Here is a 13,538-nt window from a genome sequence, read left to right on the forward strand (position 1 = left end):
TATTGAAAGCATTGGAAGTTAAAAGAGTCTAAGAGACCAGGTTGGTCAGAACAGCGCATGAGGAAGATGACTACCACAAGCAAAAAACTGCCTGCAGCAACATATTAACTGTATGTGTGTTTTAAATATATGTATCCAGAAGTCCTGACATGTCACTTATTTAAAATAATCAAAAGTAGATTATGAATCTACAGTGCAACAGAGAACAATGACTGTGACAAACCACCTACACTGCACGGAAATATCAGGTCTTGTAGCAAGAAAATTCAAATGTAAGGAACATTAGTAAGCTGTAGAGAATTTTCAATAAGCAAAAAGATCTATACTTTCCTGCTTCTTAATTGTGCATAGAGGAAAAAAATCAGCTCATCAAGTTCACTTAATATGTCATCTGTCCTTTTCTCCATTTTTGTTGGATGCCCCAGGTGTGAACCACAGAGGTTCTTTCAAAAGAATCATGTAAGTATGTTGTCTTAGAAGATACCTTGTCTTCCAAGCACTCCTCCAGCATCTAGGTTAATTTCTTTTCCCCATCACTCAAAACACTGTGTCATCATTCACCAGTTCTCTACACATTTAGAATATTCCAGGAATCATAGAAAAACACATAGAAAAAGTTAGATTTTCTCCCTTTAACTTTTTGTTGTCAATTTCTCAAATTCAGGTTTTTCATGCTCCAAAAGTAAAAGAACAAAGCTTCTTCTATTTAAACTAACATTCCAAAACACCTCATGACAAGAATTCGATTGTATTATGTAGTAATGATAGTTCAATCTTGTAAATTTGTTTTGGAATTCTTTTTTTCTAAGTATCAGCAATAGTAAAAATCACAATCAGCTGAATTTCCACTTTCTGTGATGCACTTCAAGCTATCAAAAAAATTCCATCCATTAACCCATTTCCTAATGGTGCACATCTTTCAAGAACTCCTTTATTCTTCATAAAAACATTTCCTTATAAACATCGTTTTATATAGATTAATTTTGCTGAGATTCATTAAACTTGCCCTTCCCAGAGCCTGGAGGTCTAAACACATTCATAATAAACAACTCCAAAAAGCAGCCTATATGACTGCACTACAGAGGGCAGGCGTAAGCAGATTTGCATGCAATTCATTCATGCTAGATGGCTCCGAGTTACTTTAGGTGTTCCAGGAACTGCAATGGTACCACGGAGAAAACCACTTTTTACACATCTACCCCTAACAAGCCTTGAAAGTAAGGTGATCAGTAAGAAACTATCTGGGCACACACACAAAACCCACTGAAGTCTTCATGTTCTCATATCCTACACAAAGCTTCCCCCCCCCCCAGTTGCTTGCTTTTCTCTTTCACAGGTGTTCTAGAATCGCTTACCAATAAAAAAATCCAGTTTAAAAATAGGTCATGTTTCTCTCTAACCAATACTAGGCCAATATAGGATTTTTTCCCTAGCGGATGTCCTCCAGTACTTTATGCAGTCTACATAATTAAAATAATAATAATAATCTCTCCTTTAGCTATTTCTGAGGCTGCAAATCAACAACAAACATTTTAAAAAGTCATCCTACATAAATTTAACTAGTGGAAAACCATCTGGGTACTAAAACCTGCCTAGCAAAGAGCACAGAGACCTTTCCTGGATGTATCTACTTATCAAATCGATTTCTATAGTGAGCTAAAGGCAGTAAATTCAATACAATGAATATATTGACAGAAGCAATATAAGTATGGCCAAAGAACAAGGGATGCCTGTGCTTTCAGTCTTTGTAAGAGGCATGCTCCAGCTCTAAGCAGGAAAGGACACCAGCTCACGCTCCGAACAAACCTGTTGGCTATGCATCTGGCTGCGAGGGGTAGATGCACCGTCATTCCCCCAAAACGCACCCGTGACTGGACCGATTCTCTAACCGGAGAGGTTTCGCCCTACTTCTTTATTTTATTTGTTTATTTATTTTTCCAAGCGTCAGAAAATGCTGGGCAGCGGCGGAGAGGCAAACTCGCCACCACTTTTCCCGCGGGGACCCCGCAGTGCGCGGGCGGCGGCGGCGGCGGCACCCGCGGGCACTCACGCGCGGCGGGCAGCCTGTCACACACGCACACGCGCACACACACACGCGCGCGGGCGCGCGCTGCTCCGGAACACACCGCACCGACACGGCTTCGCAGAGGACAGGGCTCGCGCGGGGCACGGGAGGCTCCCTCGAGCCCCCGCCGCGACACCAGTCTTCCCCCCCGCCCTTCCAAATCGCTGTCCTCGAGCCCCGGGAGGCACCGACACACCGACCTTCGCCGGCCGGGAAACGTCCCCCCACCCCCGCCGCCTCCTGGGCCGAGGCCGCCATTGGGCCGGTCGGGAGGAGCGCGGCGGGCGAGGCCGCCTCCAGGAGGAACGGAAAGGCGGCGGGAGGGGAGGAAGGGAGCCCACCACACCCCGCCGGGCCGGCCCCGTCCCTACCGGCCTTGCCCAACGCCGCCTGTCCCCACCGGCAACTTACTCCCTCCGGCGGCAGCGTCTCCTCGGGCCGCCGCGCCCCGCACCGCCCCCAGCATGGCAGCACCCGCCGCGCCGGCCCGCGGGAGCGGCGGCGGGGCCGGGCAGCGCGGCGGTCGGCAGGGAAGGGGAAGGTCGCAGAGCCTCGCGGGGAGCAGCGGGCACCTCGGCCGGGCCGCAGGGTCTCGGGACACGGGGGTGGGCGCCTGTGGCAGCTCCCGCCCGCGCCCCGCCAGCTGCCGCTCCGCCGGGCCCCGGCGCCGCCACCGCCGCCGCCGAGACGCAACTGACAACAACGGCCGCGGCGGCTCGCGGGGAGCCGTTGGGCGGGGGGGGGGGGGGGGGGGGGGGGGGGGGGGGGGGGGGGGGGGAGGGCGGGGCGGGGCGGGGCAACGGACACCCGCGCGAGCCCGCGAGCCGGGCGCCGCTGCGCCTGCGCGCCGGCGAGGGCCGCGCCATTGCCGTCACGGCCGACCAATGGGGGGAGGGAACGCGCGTTCTACAGGAGGGGAGGGGGGCGGGGCCTCGGCGTGCGCGGGGGTGGGGGCGGGGGCGGCGGCGGGCGGAGGAGGCCGCCCGGGCGGGCCGGGGTAGGGCGGGCACCGCCCGGGGCAGCTCTGCCGCCCGGCCCGGGCCCGCCCGCCCGGGCTCCGGCCTCCTGAGCGTTCGGGGCAGCTCTCTGAACGCGGAGGGTCAGCGCTTGAGGCTGCGAGGGGAGCACAAAGCTCCGCGGGGCCGGCTGCCCCGGTGGCGGCGCTGCGGCAGCTCGGCCGGCGACCTCGGCCCGCGGCTGAAGGCGGCGCTGGGCCGCGGGGGCCCGCAGCGTGATGAGCCTGCGAGTCTTGGGGGCGAAGCGGTGCTGGAGTTAGGCAGAAGGTGGGGGCTCTGGAAGCGTGACATTGAGGCTAGGGAGAGAAAGTAGGGCAGGGAACGAGCCTGGCAGGTGTTCGGGGAGAAACAGCTGTACATCTGATGTAATGAAGGGGAGGGAGAGACCTGGGGACAGTGCGACAGCAGCATCCAGGCTCCTCTGGGCGACGGGATGTGAGCAAAGCCCTGGCTCGCAGTACCAGAAAGAATGCAAGACTTTCCCCCAAAAATCAAGACGAGAAAATCTTCAAATAGCTAAGGAAAGACTCAAAAGTGGCACTTTGCGTGGTACCCTTTCTCAAACAAAAATGGCCAAAAAAGATGTGGGGGAGGAGAACAGAAAGCCTTACTATACAGAAGCCCAATTTTAAGAAAAATATTTGATACGTACTTTTCTGTTCTATGTTTGACAAAGTTTGTGTGTCATTCCTTCAGGGAAAGATTGTATTACACTTACAGCACACTTGAATTTTGTGTGTTGCAATCAACAATTTGTGAGTAAACTGGAAAATACAGTCAGGAAACTACTAAACTGAAATAGTGTGATCATAATAAAAGGGACCTCATGTTTTCATATTTTAACATTGCAAAAGAGAAAAAATACAAGATTTCAAGATAATGTTGCTTTGAATCACTGCTTCTAAGTGAAAATGAGATTGTCATTTTTGCCATCATTTACCACATTCAGTGGGCCTGATTCCCCACTCTTACACCAATTTAAATTCACTCCAACATAACTGATTCTTGAATTTACAACATCGATCTGATGTAAGAGATTGCAATAACCAGTGCATCATCTCAGGCTGCCTGATCATCACTGATTCTCCGATCTGAGTTTGCACTATTGTGCAGCCTGCACCACTTGAATTTCTCAGCCAACAACAATCAGATCAAATCTAACGTTTGTTGCTCTGTAAAGTGAAGTGTAGATTCTTTCTAATTAATAAAAGCTATGCTTTTCCATTTTTTTGTTTGAGTTTCATTTCTATTTGAAAAAGGAGCATTCTTACAAAGAACATATGCACATGAAAGTCACAAAGATTCTTCAAATCAGTGCTACTAGAGGTTTCCCTTTGCAAAGTATTTTGGCCCTAAAGGATTGTTCTGTATTTGTGAGAAATCACATCGTTTGTTTGAAGCTGCCACACACAGTGTCACGCTCAGGTGTACTCAGCTACCAACCCATTCAGAGCATCTGTGTTTGTTTATGGGGGAGAATAGGTGGATGGAAAAGGATTGATTGGCAGAAGAAAATGCGATTATTTTGAAACTGCAATGTTGCTGTTGTGAGTTCCTGTACTTTTGGTCACTATTGTGTAATACATTAGATCCTTTGCTCAGTGGGATGAGAGTGTTTGTAAAAGAATATGTGTGCGACTTGAAAAAGGATGAGAAGATCAAGGAGACATGCAACACTTAAGGGGAGACAACCGGGACTGGAGGAGGCTAGTAGTCACACTAGGCTGGAATTCAGCACAGGCCTATTTGCCTTTTTTCAGTCAGTTTTATTCCTGCCCCCACTCAATTCCACGCTGCTAGAGGGAGAGTGATACCATTCCCCAAACAGGCTAACGTTAATCTCCTGCCACCTATAGTGTCACTGACACTGGGCTTCGTCTTCAGTGGCACAAGGCCTTAATTTGTTTCTGTGGGGGGGGGTTCACAAGGAAAACTTAATTAATGTGATAGCTACATACCGGTAAAATCAGACAAGCTCCTGTAGTGTCTCCCGCCAGGTTGCTAGGAGAAGTCAGAACTGAGCTGCTGCTTTTGGTTGACCTCACCTGCTTTACCTCACAATAAAAGCAAAGTGCCTTGTCTCCGCATCGGTTGCACGCCAAGGTAGTAATGTCTTTTAATTATGCCACAGTAAAAGCACACTTCATCATCGAAATGCGAAGTGATGAAAATTTCAAGACTGTTTCAATGCAGAGTGAGGCTTACATAATGACTTTGGACCGATCTTTGCCAATCTGTCCATTCTCCCTAATAACTTGTGAACCAACTGGCCAAACCTCATCAGGATAACGTGTATCATGAAACTAGAGCTAGGCAGTGGAAAGTGACCCTACTTGTACTCCCAGTAAAGCAAAAGCTGCCACGTGAGCTTACCCTTTATTAGTCACAGAGAATCCACATGGATGAGAGTGGCTTTTTCCCCTCGGGGTGGAAAAAGCTTCAGTCAGAATTCATACTTTATTAAGACACTGGGATAATCCAAGCATGAGGCACAATCCATAGGCCTCATTAGTTTCCTTTTATTATTAAATTATCACTAGTTTCCCTGACAAAGCAGAACAAAGCAGATATAGAATAGTAAGATTTATACTGAGACTTATTTGTGATGTTCAGATATTACATTTCTTAATAGTCTCAGTGCTTGAATTTGAAAATCTAGTACATTTCCTCATCAGAGTAGCTAACTCAGGTTTCTGTGGTGATGCAGAGACTGCAACAAACGTCCAAAGGCATCACACAAAGCCTCTTTTCTGAATTCAAAGCTTAGATGGAGTTAAGACTTGCAAGGGATCTAAAGGGCAACAAGAAGAGCTTCTGCCAGAGCTTTAGTAGTAGAAGGCTGAACATGGAAAATGTTTGTGAATAGGGCAAATAATCTACTAACAACGGAAAGAGATAAAGCTATGTTACTCAAGGCCATCTGTGCCTCAGACTTCCCCAACAAGGTCTCCCAGGCCTCTGAGCTTAGAGACAGGGTTCAAGGAGGAGAACTACCAGCAGTATATGAGGATTGAGTCAGCGATTACTTGAGAGGACTCAACTGAGAAACATCTGTGGGGCCAAACAAGGTACATCCAAGGGTGCTAATGGAGCTGGCTGATGTTACTGCAAGGCTCCCTTTTACCATCTTTGAGAGGTCATGGGGACTGGGAGAGGTCCTCAGTGACTGGAGAAAGATAAATGTTGTTCCCATCCTGAGAAAAGGCCAAAAGGACGATCTGGGAAACTGCTGGCTGGTCAGCCTTAATGCAGTCCATGTGAAAATCCATGTCCTCCTAGAACACAGTTCTGGGCACAGGAAGGATACGAAGGTGTTTGAAGTGGTCAGCATGCATTTACCAAGGGTAAATTGTGATCCACCAAGCTGATTGCCTTCATGAAATGACTGGATTTGTGGATAAGGAGAGAGCAGTAGATGTAATTTGCCTTGACTTTAACAAGACTTTTGACACTGTCTCCCACAATAATCTTATATTCAAAATAGGACATTGTGGTCTAGATGAGTGGGCAACTGGATGGAAAAAAGACTTGTTGGATGACTGGGCTCAGAGGGTAGTGATTAATGGGTTGTACTCTACCTGGAGGCCAGTAACAAGTACCACAGGGGTCTGTCCTGGGACCTGTCCTATTTAACATCTTTATCAGTACCAAGGAGAGGTGACAAAGGACCTGCTCATCAGTGTTGCACATGACACCAAACTGAGGCAGCTGTTCAGTATGCTCAAGGGCAGAGCTGTCATGGACTTAGGCTGAAGGAATAGACTGACACAAACCTCATGAAATTCAGCCAGGACTAATGCAATGCTCCGTGTTTCGGACAGACTAACATCTTGCAGGGTACAGACTGCGACTGCCTGGCTGGGGACCAACTCCACTGAGAAGAGCCTGGGGGTCTTAGGGGACAGTAGATAAGCAGGAGCCAGCACAGCCCCGACAAGGATGAAGGCTAAGAGCACTTAGGGCTGTATTGGCAGGAGCACGGCCAGATCAAGTGGAGTGACTATCATCCTCTGCTTAGCACTCAGTAGACCACCTGTGGGGGTTTCCACCCCTGCATAATTTCTCCATCATGCTCCAGGTCTCTCCAAAAGGTCTCTCCTTCCTCCAGGAAGGAGAGAGAGGCACAGACACCCATAGGCAGTACTGTGCTGGGTGAGCAGAGACACAAAGCAAGGCCAGTGGTATTTTAGTGCTGTGGAGGAAGAAGGTGTGTGCTTCCTGCTGGGAGTGGAGAGCTGCAATTCCAGCTGGTGACAAGTACAATTACAGAGTTGTTGCCCACAGTGAAAGAAGCATATATTGCATCTCCTCATCCCTCACTTGCTTTTGAGTCAAAGAACCCAACCCAGCTGCTGATATAAATAGCTGAGGCCAAGAGGCAGAGGCAGGTGATCCTTATACTGGCAGGAAACCTGTGATGTGGCACTACCCCACGACACCACCTTACTTACACAGGCAAAGGGAACAAAAAATATCAGAATAAGAGCCAGCATGCAGCTTGTCTGAGACCTGGTTAGCACAGAAGTAGTGCAGAAACTTTGCCCTTCCTGTGTACCATTGTCTCACACCTAGTTCTAGCGAGCCAATACTGTCCACAGGCTTTCATTTTACTGAAATAAGAATAGAATATTAAAAGAAAATCAGGCATAAAATGATGAATGGAGTCAGGTATGATGCAGCCTCCTAATGCCTCAGTCCAAAAGCGTTAAAATGTATGAATCTGTTGGGGAAGGTAGCGGCCTAAGATCTGTGGACATGCCGTTAGTGTTTTACGTGATAAACTAATTAAACATAGTAAAGTTAGGAGTGGTTCTAAGATTAGTGATTTGCATTCCATTTCACTTATGGTTTTGGGCTTAGCCAAAGTTATTTAGGGATTCCCAGTTACTCTTTCAGGAGAGCTGGAGTAAGGAAAAAGTGACTCGGTTGCAGAAAAGCATTTCCTTAGTGTTAACGTGTTACTTTATAGTAGTCATGAGTTTAACTTAGAAATACTCTCTTTCATTCTCTGTTCTGTGAAAGGTTCGGAGGCCTTTGAGAAGAAATGCCAGGTTTCATCGTGCCAGGGTCTCGCTGGCTGATGAAGATTGCACAGACGGATTTCTCAGAGTTCCCCATCAAACTTGCCAGGATAAAGGGATAAAGAAGGCAGCAATGACCCTGGAGGAAGAAGGGAAGGTGAAGTTTAGGAGGAAGTGTCCTCAGATTTCTGAAGAACAAATCCGTGGTGAAAGACTCTCTGAAAATAATTTGTAGAAAGGATTATTTTCAATTTCTTCATGGAATACAGGATTTGAATACACTGTATAGTAGGACATGCAGAAAATCAGTCATATTTGCTACTACAGAAAAAAGTCTGCCATTAATCTGTATTAAAATCAAAATTAGAATTCTGATTATGTGACCAGTTAATCAACCCCAGTGTTTGTTACTGAAGCATAATTGCTAATGGCTAGGCTATGACCTATATTTTCCACAGTGCCACTTTTATAAATGAAATAAGACCATCACATCCTGAAAAGCAATATTCAAAAGCTTATTGCAGTATTATCATTGTTATTTATTTTTAGGTGTGATCAAAGATGCATTACCTAATGAAAGGTCCTTAGGAATTTCTCCAGTACATATCCCTGCTTTAACAGCAGTAGCTTCTTCCATACACTTAAAATAAAGCTTAGTTACATCCTGTGCACTGTAGAAAATGACAATATGAAGCATGGAAACCTGTAACTGAAGACCTGTAAAACCACATCTCAACAATGTAATGCCATGGTTTTAAAAATAAGCAATTTCTTAGAAGGCAAGCTTGAGAATTGCATCTTTGAGGGCAGTTGTAGTCATGGGACAGCTGTAATCATGTTTTACACAGCAAAATGTACCGTGAAAGAACTGATGTTCACTTAAAAGGGCAGAGTTGCCATTTTAGAATTGCAGCATTTTGGTTTTGAAATAAAACATTACAAAAATTCATATCAACAAAAGATTGTGTTTTTTTTCTGTGTTCCAATCAATGGCTTACCAGACATCTATGCATCTGTGTGTAGTGCTGCAGCAAAGGCAGCTGAAATAATCTCTGCCAGTGCAGGAAAACCGAAAGGTTAAGACAATCTAGTTTAATTTGTCTGGTGGAGTGAAGACAGAAAGGCAGGTTAGCTTTCCAGTCTTAACAGACTGTAAGATGCAAATTCCAGGGCTCCAGCCCTGGCTTGTGCTTCCCTTCCAGTACTGTGGAAATTATATCCACCTACCCTCATCCTCAGTCTGGGTTATGGCTTAAAACCCATGAGACAGTCCTTGTATTTTGTTGGGATTTTTTTCCCTTTCACTCAGTCTTCCTTTCTGTATCATGTCTTTAGGTAGACTGGGAAGAATACTATCTATTTAACTCATCAGATTTCTGATTTACAAAGTCACTATATAATTTCTCAATTCAGGGTAAAAAGAGAAAAAAATACAGTTTTGTTGTAATGGCTTGCTGTTGACACTGAGGAGGTCGCAATAAATTGAGGTCTTTGGAAGAGAGAAAGAAAGGAAAGAACCATTTTCACAGAAGTTTTATCTTAAAAAAAAAAGAAGAAATAGAAATGCAACTTCAGAAACTGATATATTAGATCTATCACATCATTCAGCAATTGAAATTTCAAACAATGCAAACTATTCATGATTATTTGAACAACCAAAAGGTTTACTATGTTTTAGATAGTAAACTTTGTGCTACAGTGGGCAACTTGGATATGTTCTTTAACATTTTTTCCCATTTTGCAAAGAGAAATAGTATTGGAGCCACATTTTTTTTTTTAATCTCCAGGTTGAACTCAAAATGAAAGGCAAACCCCAACATAATTGAATACAGAAATTTAAATTCCATTTCCATGTTTAAACAATGACATTCTCTTGCTCAAGCACTGGTAAATAACATTTGTTGTCCATTTGCAACCAGGGTATTAAAAAAAGAAATAGGATGTCGTGGTTCCTAATTAGAACATTCATTCGAAAGGGTTGCCAAGCTTCAGGATGAACGCAGGGATTTCTCTGCATTCCTGCAGTAACTGTTTTATAGCTGAGATGGATTTGTCACTGACATCTCTGAAACTATGTCAACGTTTTCTTGAAGTCACACTGAGCCCTTTCCTGCAAGCAGTCCCACGGAGAATCAAAGGCACAAGATTCTTTGAGGACTGAAGCTGAGCAGGTTACAGCATGAGGCCACTGTTCTGCCTGTGCTCTGGTCCGCAGAGGGAGAATGGTCATTCTGTAGACCCAAACCAACAAAATCTATGAGATTTTAAGTCCCTTCACTCCACTGGTTTTAGGACTGGAAATTGAAGAAAGAATTCAGGCCGTTCATTTTTAGTTTCGAATCTTTTCTTTCCTTCTGCTTAATAACTTCCCCTCTAGCAGTATTTGTCCCAAGACACTGTGACCATATTCACTTTAAAAATGATTTTAGAAGATGTTTGAGATTGTTTATTTAATACTAGTATAATGTATATATGACTATATATCACCTATAGTGACGGTATTTTTCAATGTTTTACATACCACTCCGCATACTGATTGTGTTGTTTCTTGCAGACAAGCTGAAATTTTACACAAAGCTCTAATTTCAGGGCCAAATTCTGTTCTAATATCAAGGCAACCCCATTACTGTAAATCAAACACAGATTTGACAGACTACTGCAGTCGCATCTTGCTCCCTGTTCACTGCAACATCTGTAATCTGCCATTTGTAAAATTAATTTGTAAAATTAACAGCCCCCAATGGATTATTTTATTTAACAGCCAGGTGTATGTTGCTGTAACATCAAAGATGTTTTACTTTTTCTATTTTTGCTATCTTATGTAATTTTTGTGAAATTACAGTGGATTGTTAGAAATGTATTTAAAACTCAATTATAAAGCACTAATATTTAAGCTCTTCAAAACGAACTATACAATCTTATCTGCAAGAGCTAAGTACTGTACTTGAGAAATAAGAGGCATATTTCTTATCTGTTATTTGAACTAAGAAAGGGTGGGGACATTTCTCAACCAATCACTCATTAAAATATTTCCAGATGGAATCACACCTGACAATTTTACATTGAAGAGTATAAATTACTGCACAGGAATATATTTCATAATGGAATGAGACAAAATGTAAGCCTTTTTGACCAAAAATACATTAAGTCATATCATCTTTTCTTTCACGTCAGTAAACTATCATTGGGGTTCAGCTTGGAAGATTTCTTTAAGACACAATTTTCTCAACATTTGTTTTAAATTACTCATTGCCTTTTTAATTTTTTTTTTACTGCTTGTTTTAATATTACAGTTCTGTTTGTTTTATCATGTCTCAAGGAAACACAAGCATGTACATGTAATAAAACTGTTATGATACTTGTTTGTGCACTTTGCATGTTAGCTGACTAGGCAAGCAATTATGCTAATCTAGCTGCTAAATGTATTTATTACTTTTGCTGCTGAAGTTATGACCACGCCTGTCTGCTCTATCTCATAACACAGCATGAGAGTTTAGGAACAATAGTGTTTCTTAAAGCAATGGAAAACTTTATAAGAAAGTTCTTATCTAGTAGACCCTTTCCACCCCTAGCTTCCCAATCCCTAAATATTTGATCTTTAAGACATTTAATCTGTAAATCATCAGGAAGGGCTCACTACTGAGTCATAGACAGCGTTTTGAATATTGCTATGACTGTTTTTCAGCCTCTGGTGGATCCAGGAACTTGCTCTAAGGGGGCTGGAGAAATGCAACTACAAAGAAGTCCAACCATGTCATGTCAGCCATAATTGTGTGGGAAGTTCCACGTTTCTGCCCTTTGTAAAAGGGTCTTCAGTTATTGTGGTTTAACCCAGAAGATCTGCAAAAGGCTGGGAATCACGTTGCCAAGGAGGGCAGGAGTCATTGCTTTCTTCACCTTTACGTTTCACGTACTCATCAGACGTACAGTCTGAGCTCCCTCCTGCACAAACCCAGTGAGGATGTGAGTCGGAGGTGCTGGGACACAGGAAAAAAAACAAGTTATAGAAGAAGCAATAAATTGGTTACCTGCCCTAGGATGTCAGAGGAGGCAGGACAGGCACTGGGTCTGTGTGTACCCTCCTGTGTAAGCACCACGGAGGTGCAGTTTTGCCCAAAGGCCCAGTTTCATCAGGACTAAATTCCACGTAAATCTGAGTGCTTAATGTTGACCACTGGCAGACACAGGTGGCTCTGTGCTTAGAGCCTTACTTAGATCTTTGGAATAATTACTCAGAAGCCTCCAAGGTGCCAACCAACAGGAAACGGTAGGCATAGGGATTTAGGTGGAATTTAGGCCAGCCGAATCTGGGGCTAAGATCAATATTTAGATTAATTAAAGGTGTTATTCACCCCTCTCCCCCTCTCCCTCCCATTTTGGATAAACTAGCAATCAATCTTTTCTTCCTCTTAGTGGCCTGAACATTTATGCAACTGAGAACAAATCTATCCCAACCTCCTTGTAGGCTTTTCATAATTAATCCTACTCCTGACTTGAATCACATACCTTCTAGCAGCGATGTTCAGAGCACAAGTGACTAGCTGTGAGCTGGCCAAGCTTAAGCGCGCTTTGGAGTGCATCTCCGGTTTCCTTGGGAACGTCTTCTCTGTCCTCTTTCAGTGTCTGAAGGCACCCAGGGGACATTTCATTAGTGCTTCTGTTCATGGTTTTGTACATCCCCAAGTAATCAACACATCAAAGGTGCATTTGCGTTTTTTATTCTGAAGTTTCTAAAGCAGTAAAATAAATTGCTGGCCATACAAATCTGGTTGGATTTGTGGCTGTAAAATTCAAAGAGCCTTGCTCTGAAGGTCTGAAACCATACCTTACTCACCTCACCTACACTGCCAGTATGGGCTACCAACTGTTATTGATGGCTTCCGTATTATCATATTGATGACAGGCCACTGTTCACCCAAGCAGCTGCTCATGCCTTTGCTCCAAGTTATTTATCCGCTATTGTTCAGGGCTACTTATTCTGCAAACATCCAAATCCTTCACAGCCTGTATTTCTAATGTAGTCCTGCAACCGTGACAGCTTACTTCTTACCTTTCATGGTAGGCCAGCAGATTGGACTTTTGCCAGCAAGTCTTCAATGTATGCACAGTATCTTTGCTCAAGAATAGATTTTTTTTCTTTTTTTAAGGCCCCAAAACAAAAAGCAAAGCCAAGAGGATTTTGGCCAACCTTTTTTTGTTAGGTTTTTCCTTCAAAGCAGAAAATATTCTGCAGAAAACAAATACTTCTGGGGAAAGCAAAGGCTAAACTGGAAAAATTTCAGTCAGTCTTCATATATATTCATTTATCTGTCTCCAGAGACTCTGCGACCCCTGTCACAGATGTAAGCTTGATATGCACCTTATCTTGTCTTCTCTACACATACTGGTCACAGATGTCTGAATACTACATTCTCCACAGCAGGCTGAGGCTTTAAT

At 44.3% G+C, this 13,538-nt stretch overlaps 1 protein-coding gene across 2 annotated transcripts in view; it reads right to left on the reverse strand.

Moving 5' to 3' along the window:
* SNRK (SNF related kinase) overlaps positions 1-2,710 on the reverse strand; it is a 45,518-nt gene extending 42,808 nt beyond the window's left edge. For both annotated transcript variants that reach the window (XM_062569389.1, XM_062569388.1), the window contains exon 1: positions 2,477-2,710. The gene's annotated coding sequence lies outside the window, so the exon portion shown is untranslated. The remainder of the gene's footprint in view (positions 1-2,476) is intronic.
* Between the last annotated feature and the right edge of the window lie 10,828 nt (positions 2,711-13,538).

The sequence above is a fragment of the Rhea pennata genome, chromosome 2, assembly GCF_028389875.1.
Source record: "Rhea pennata isolate bPtePen1 chromosome 2, bPtePen1.pri, whole genome shotgun sequence".
In the NCBI taxonomy this organism is placed as follows: Eukaryota; Metazoa; Chordata; class Aves; order Rheiformes; family Rheidae; genus Rhea; species Rhea pennata.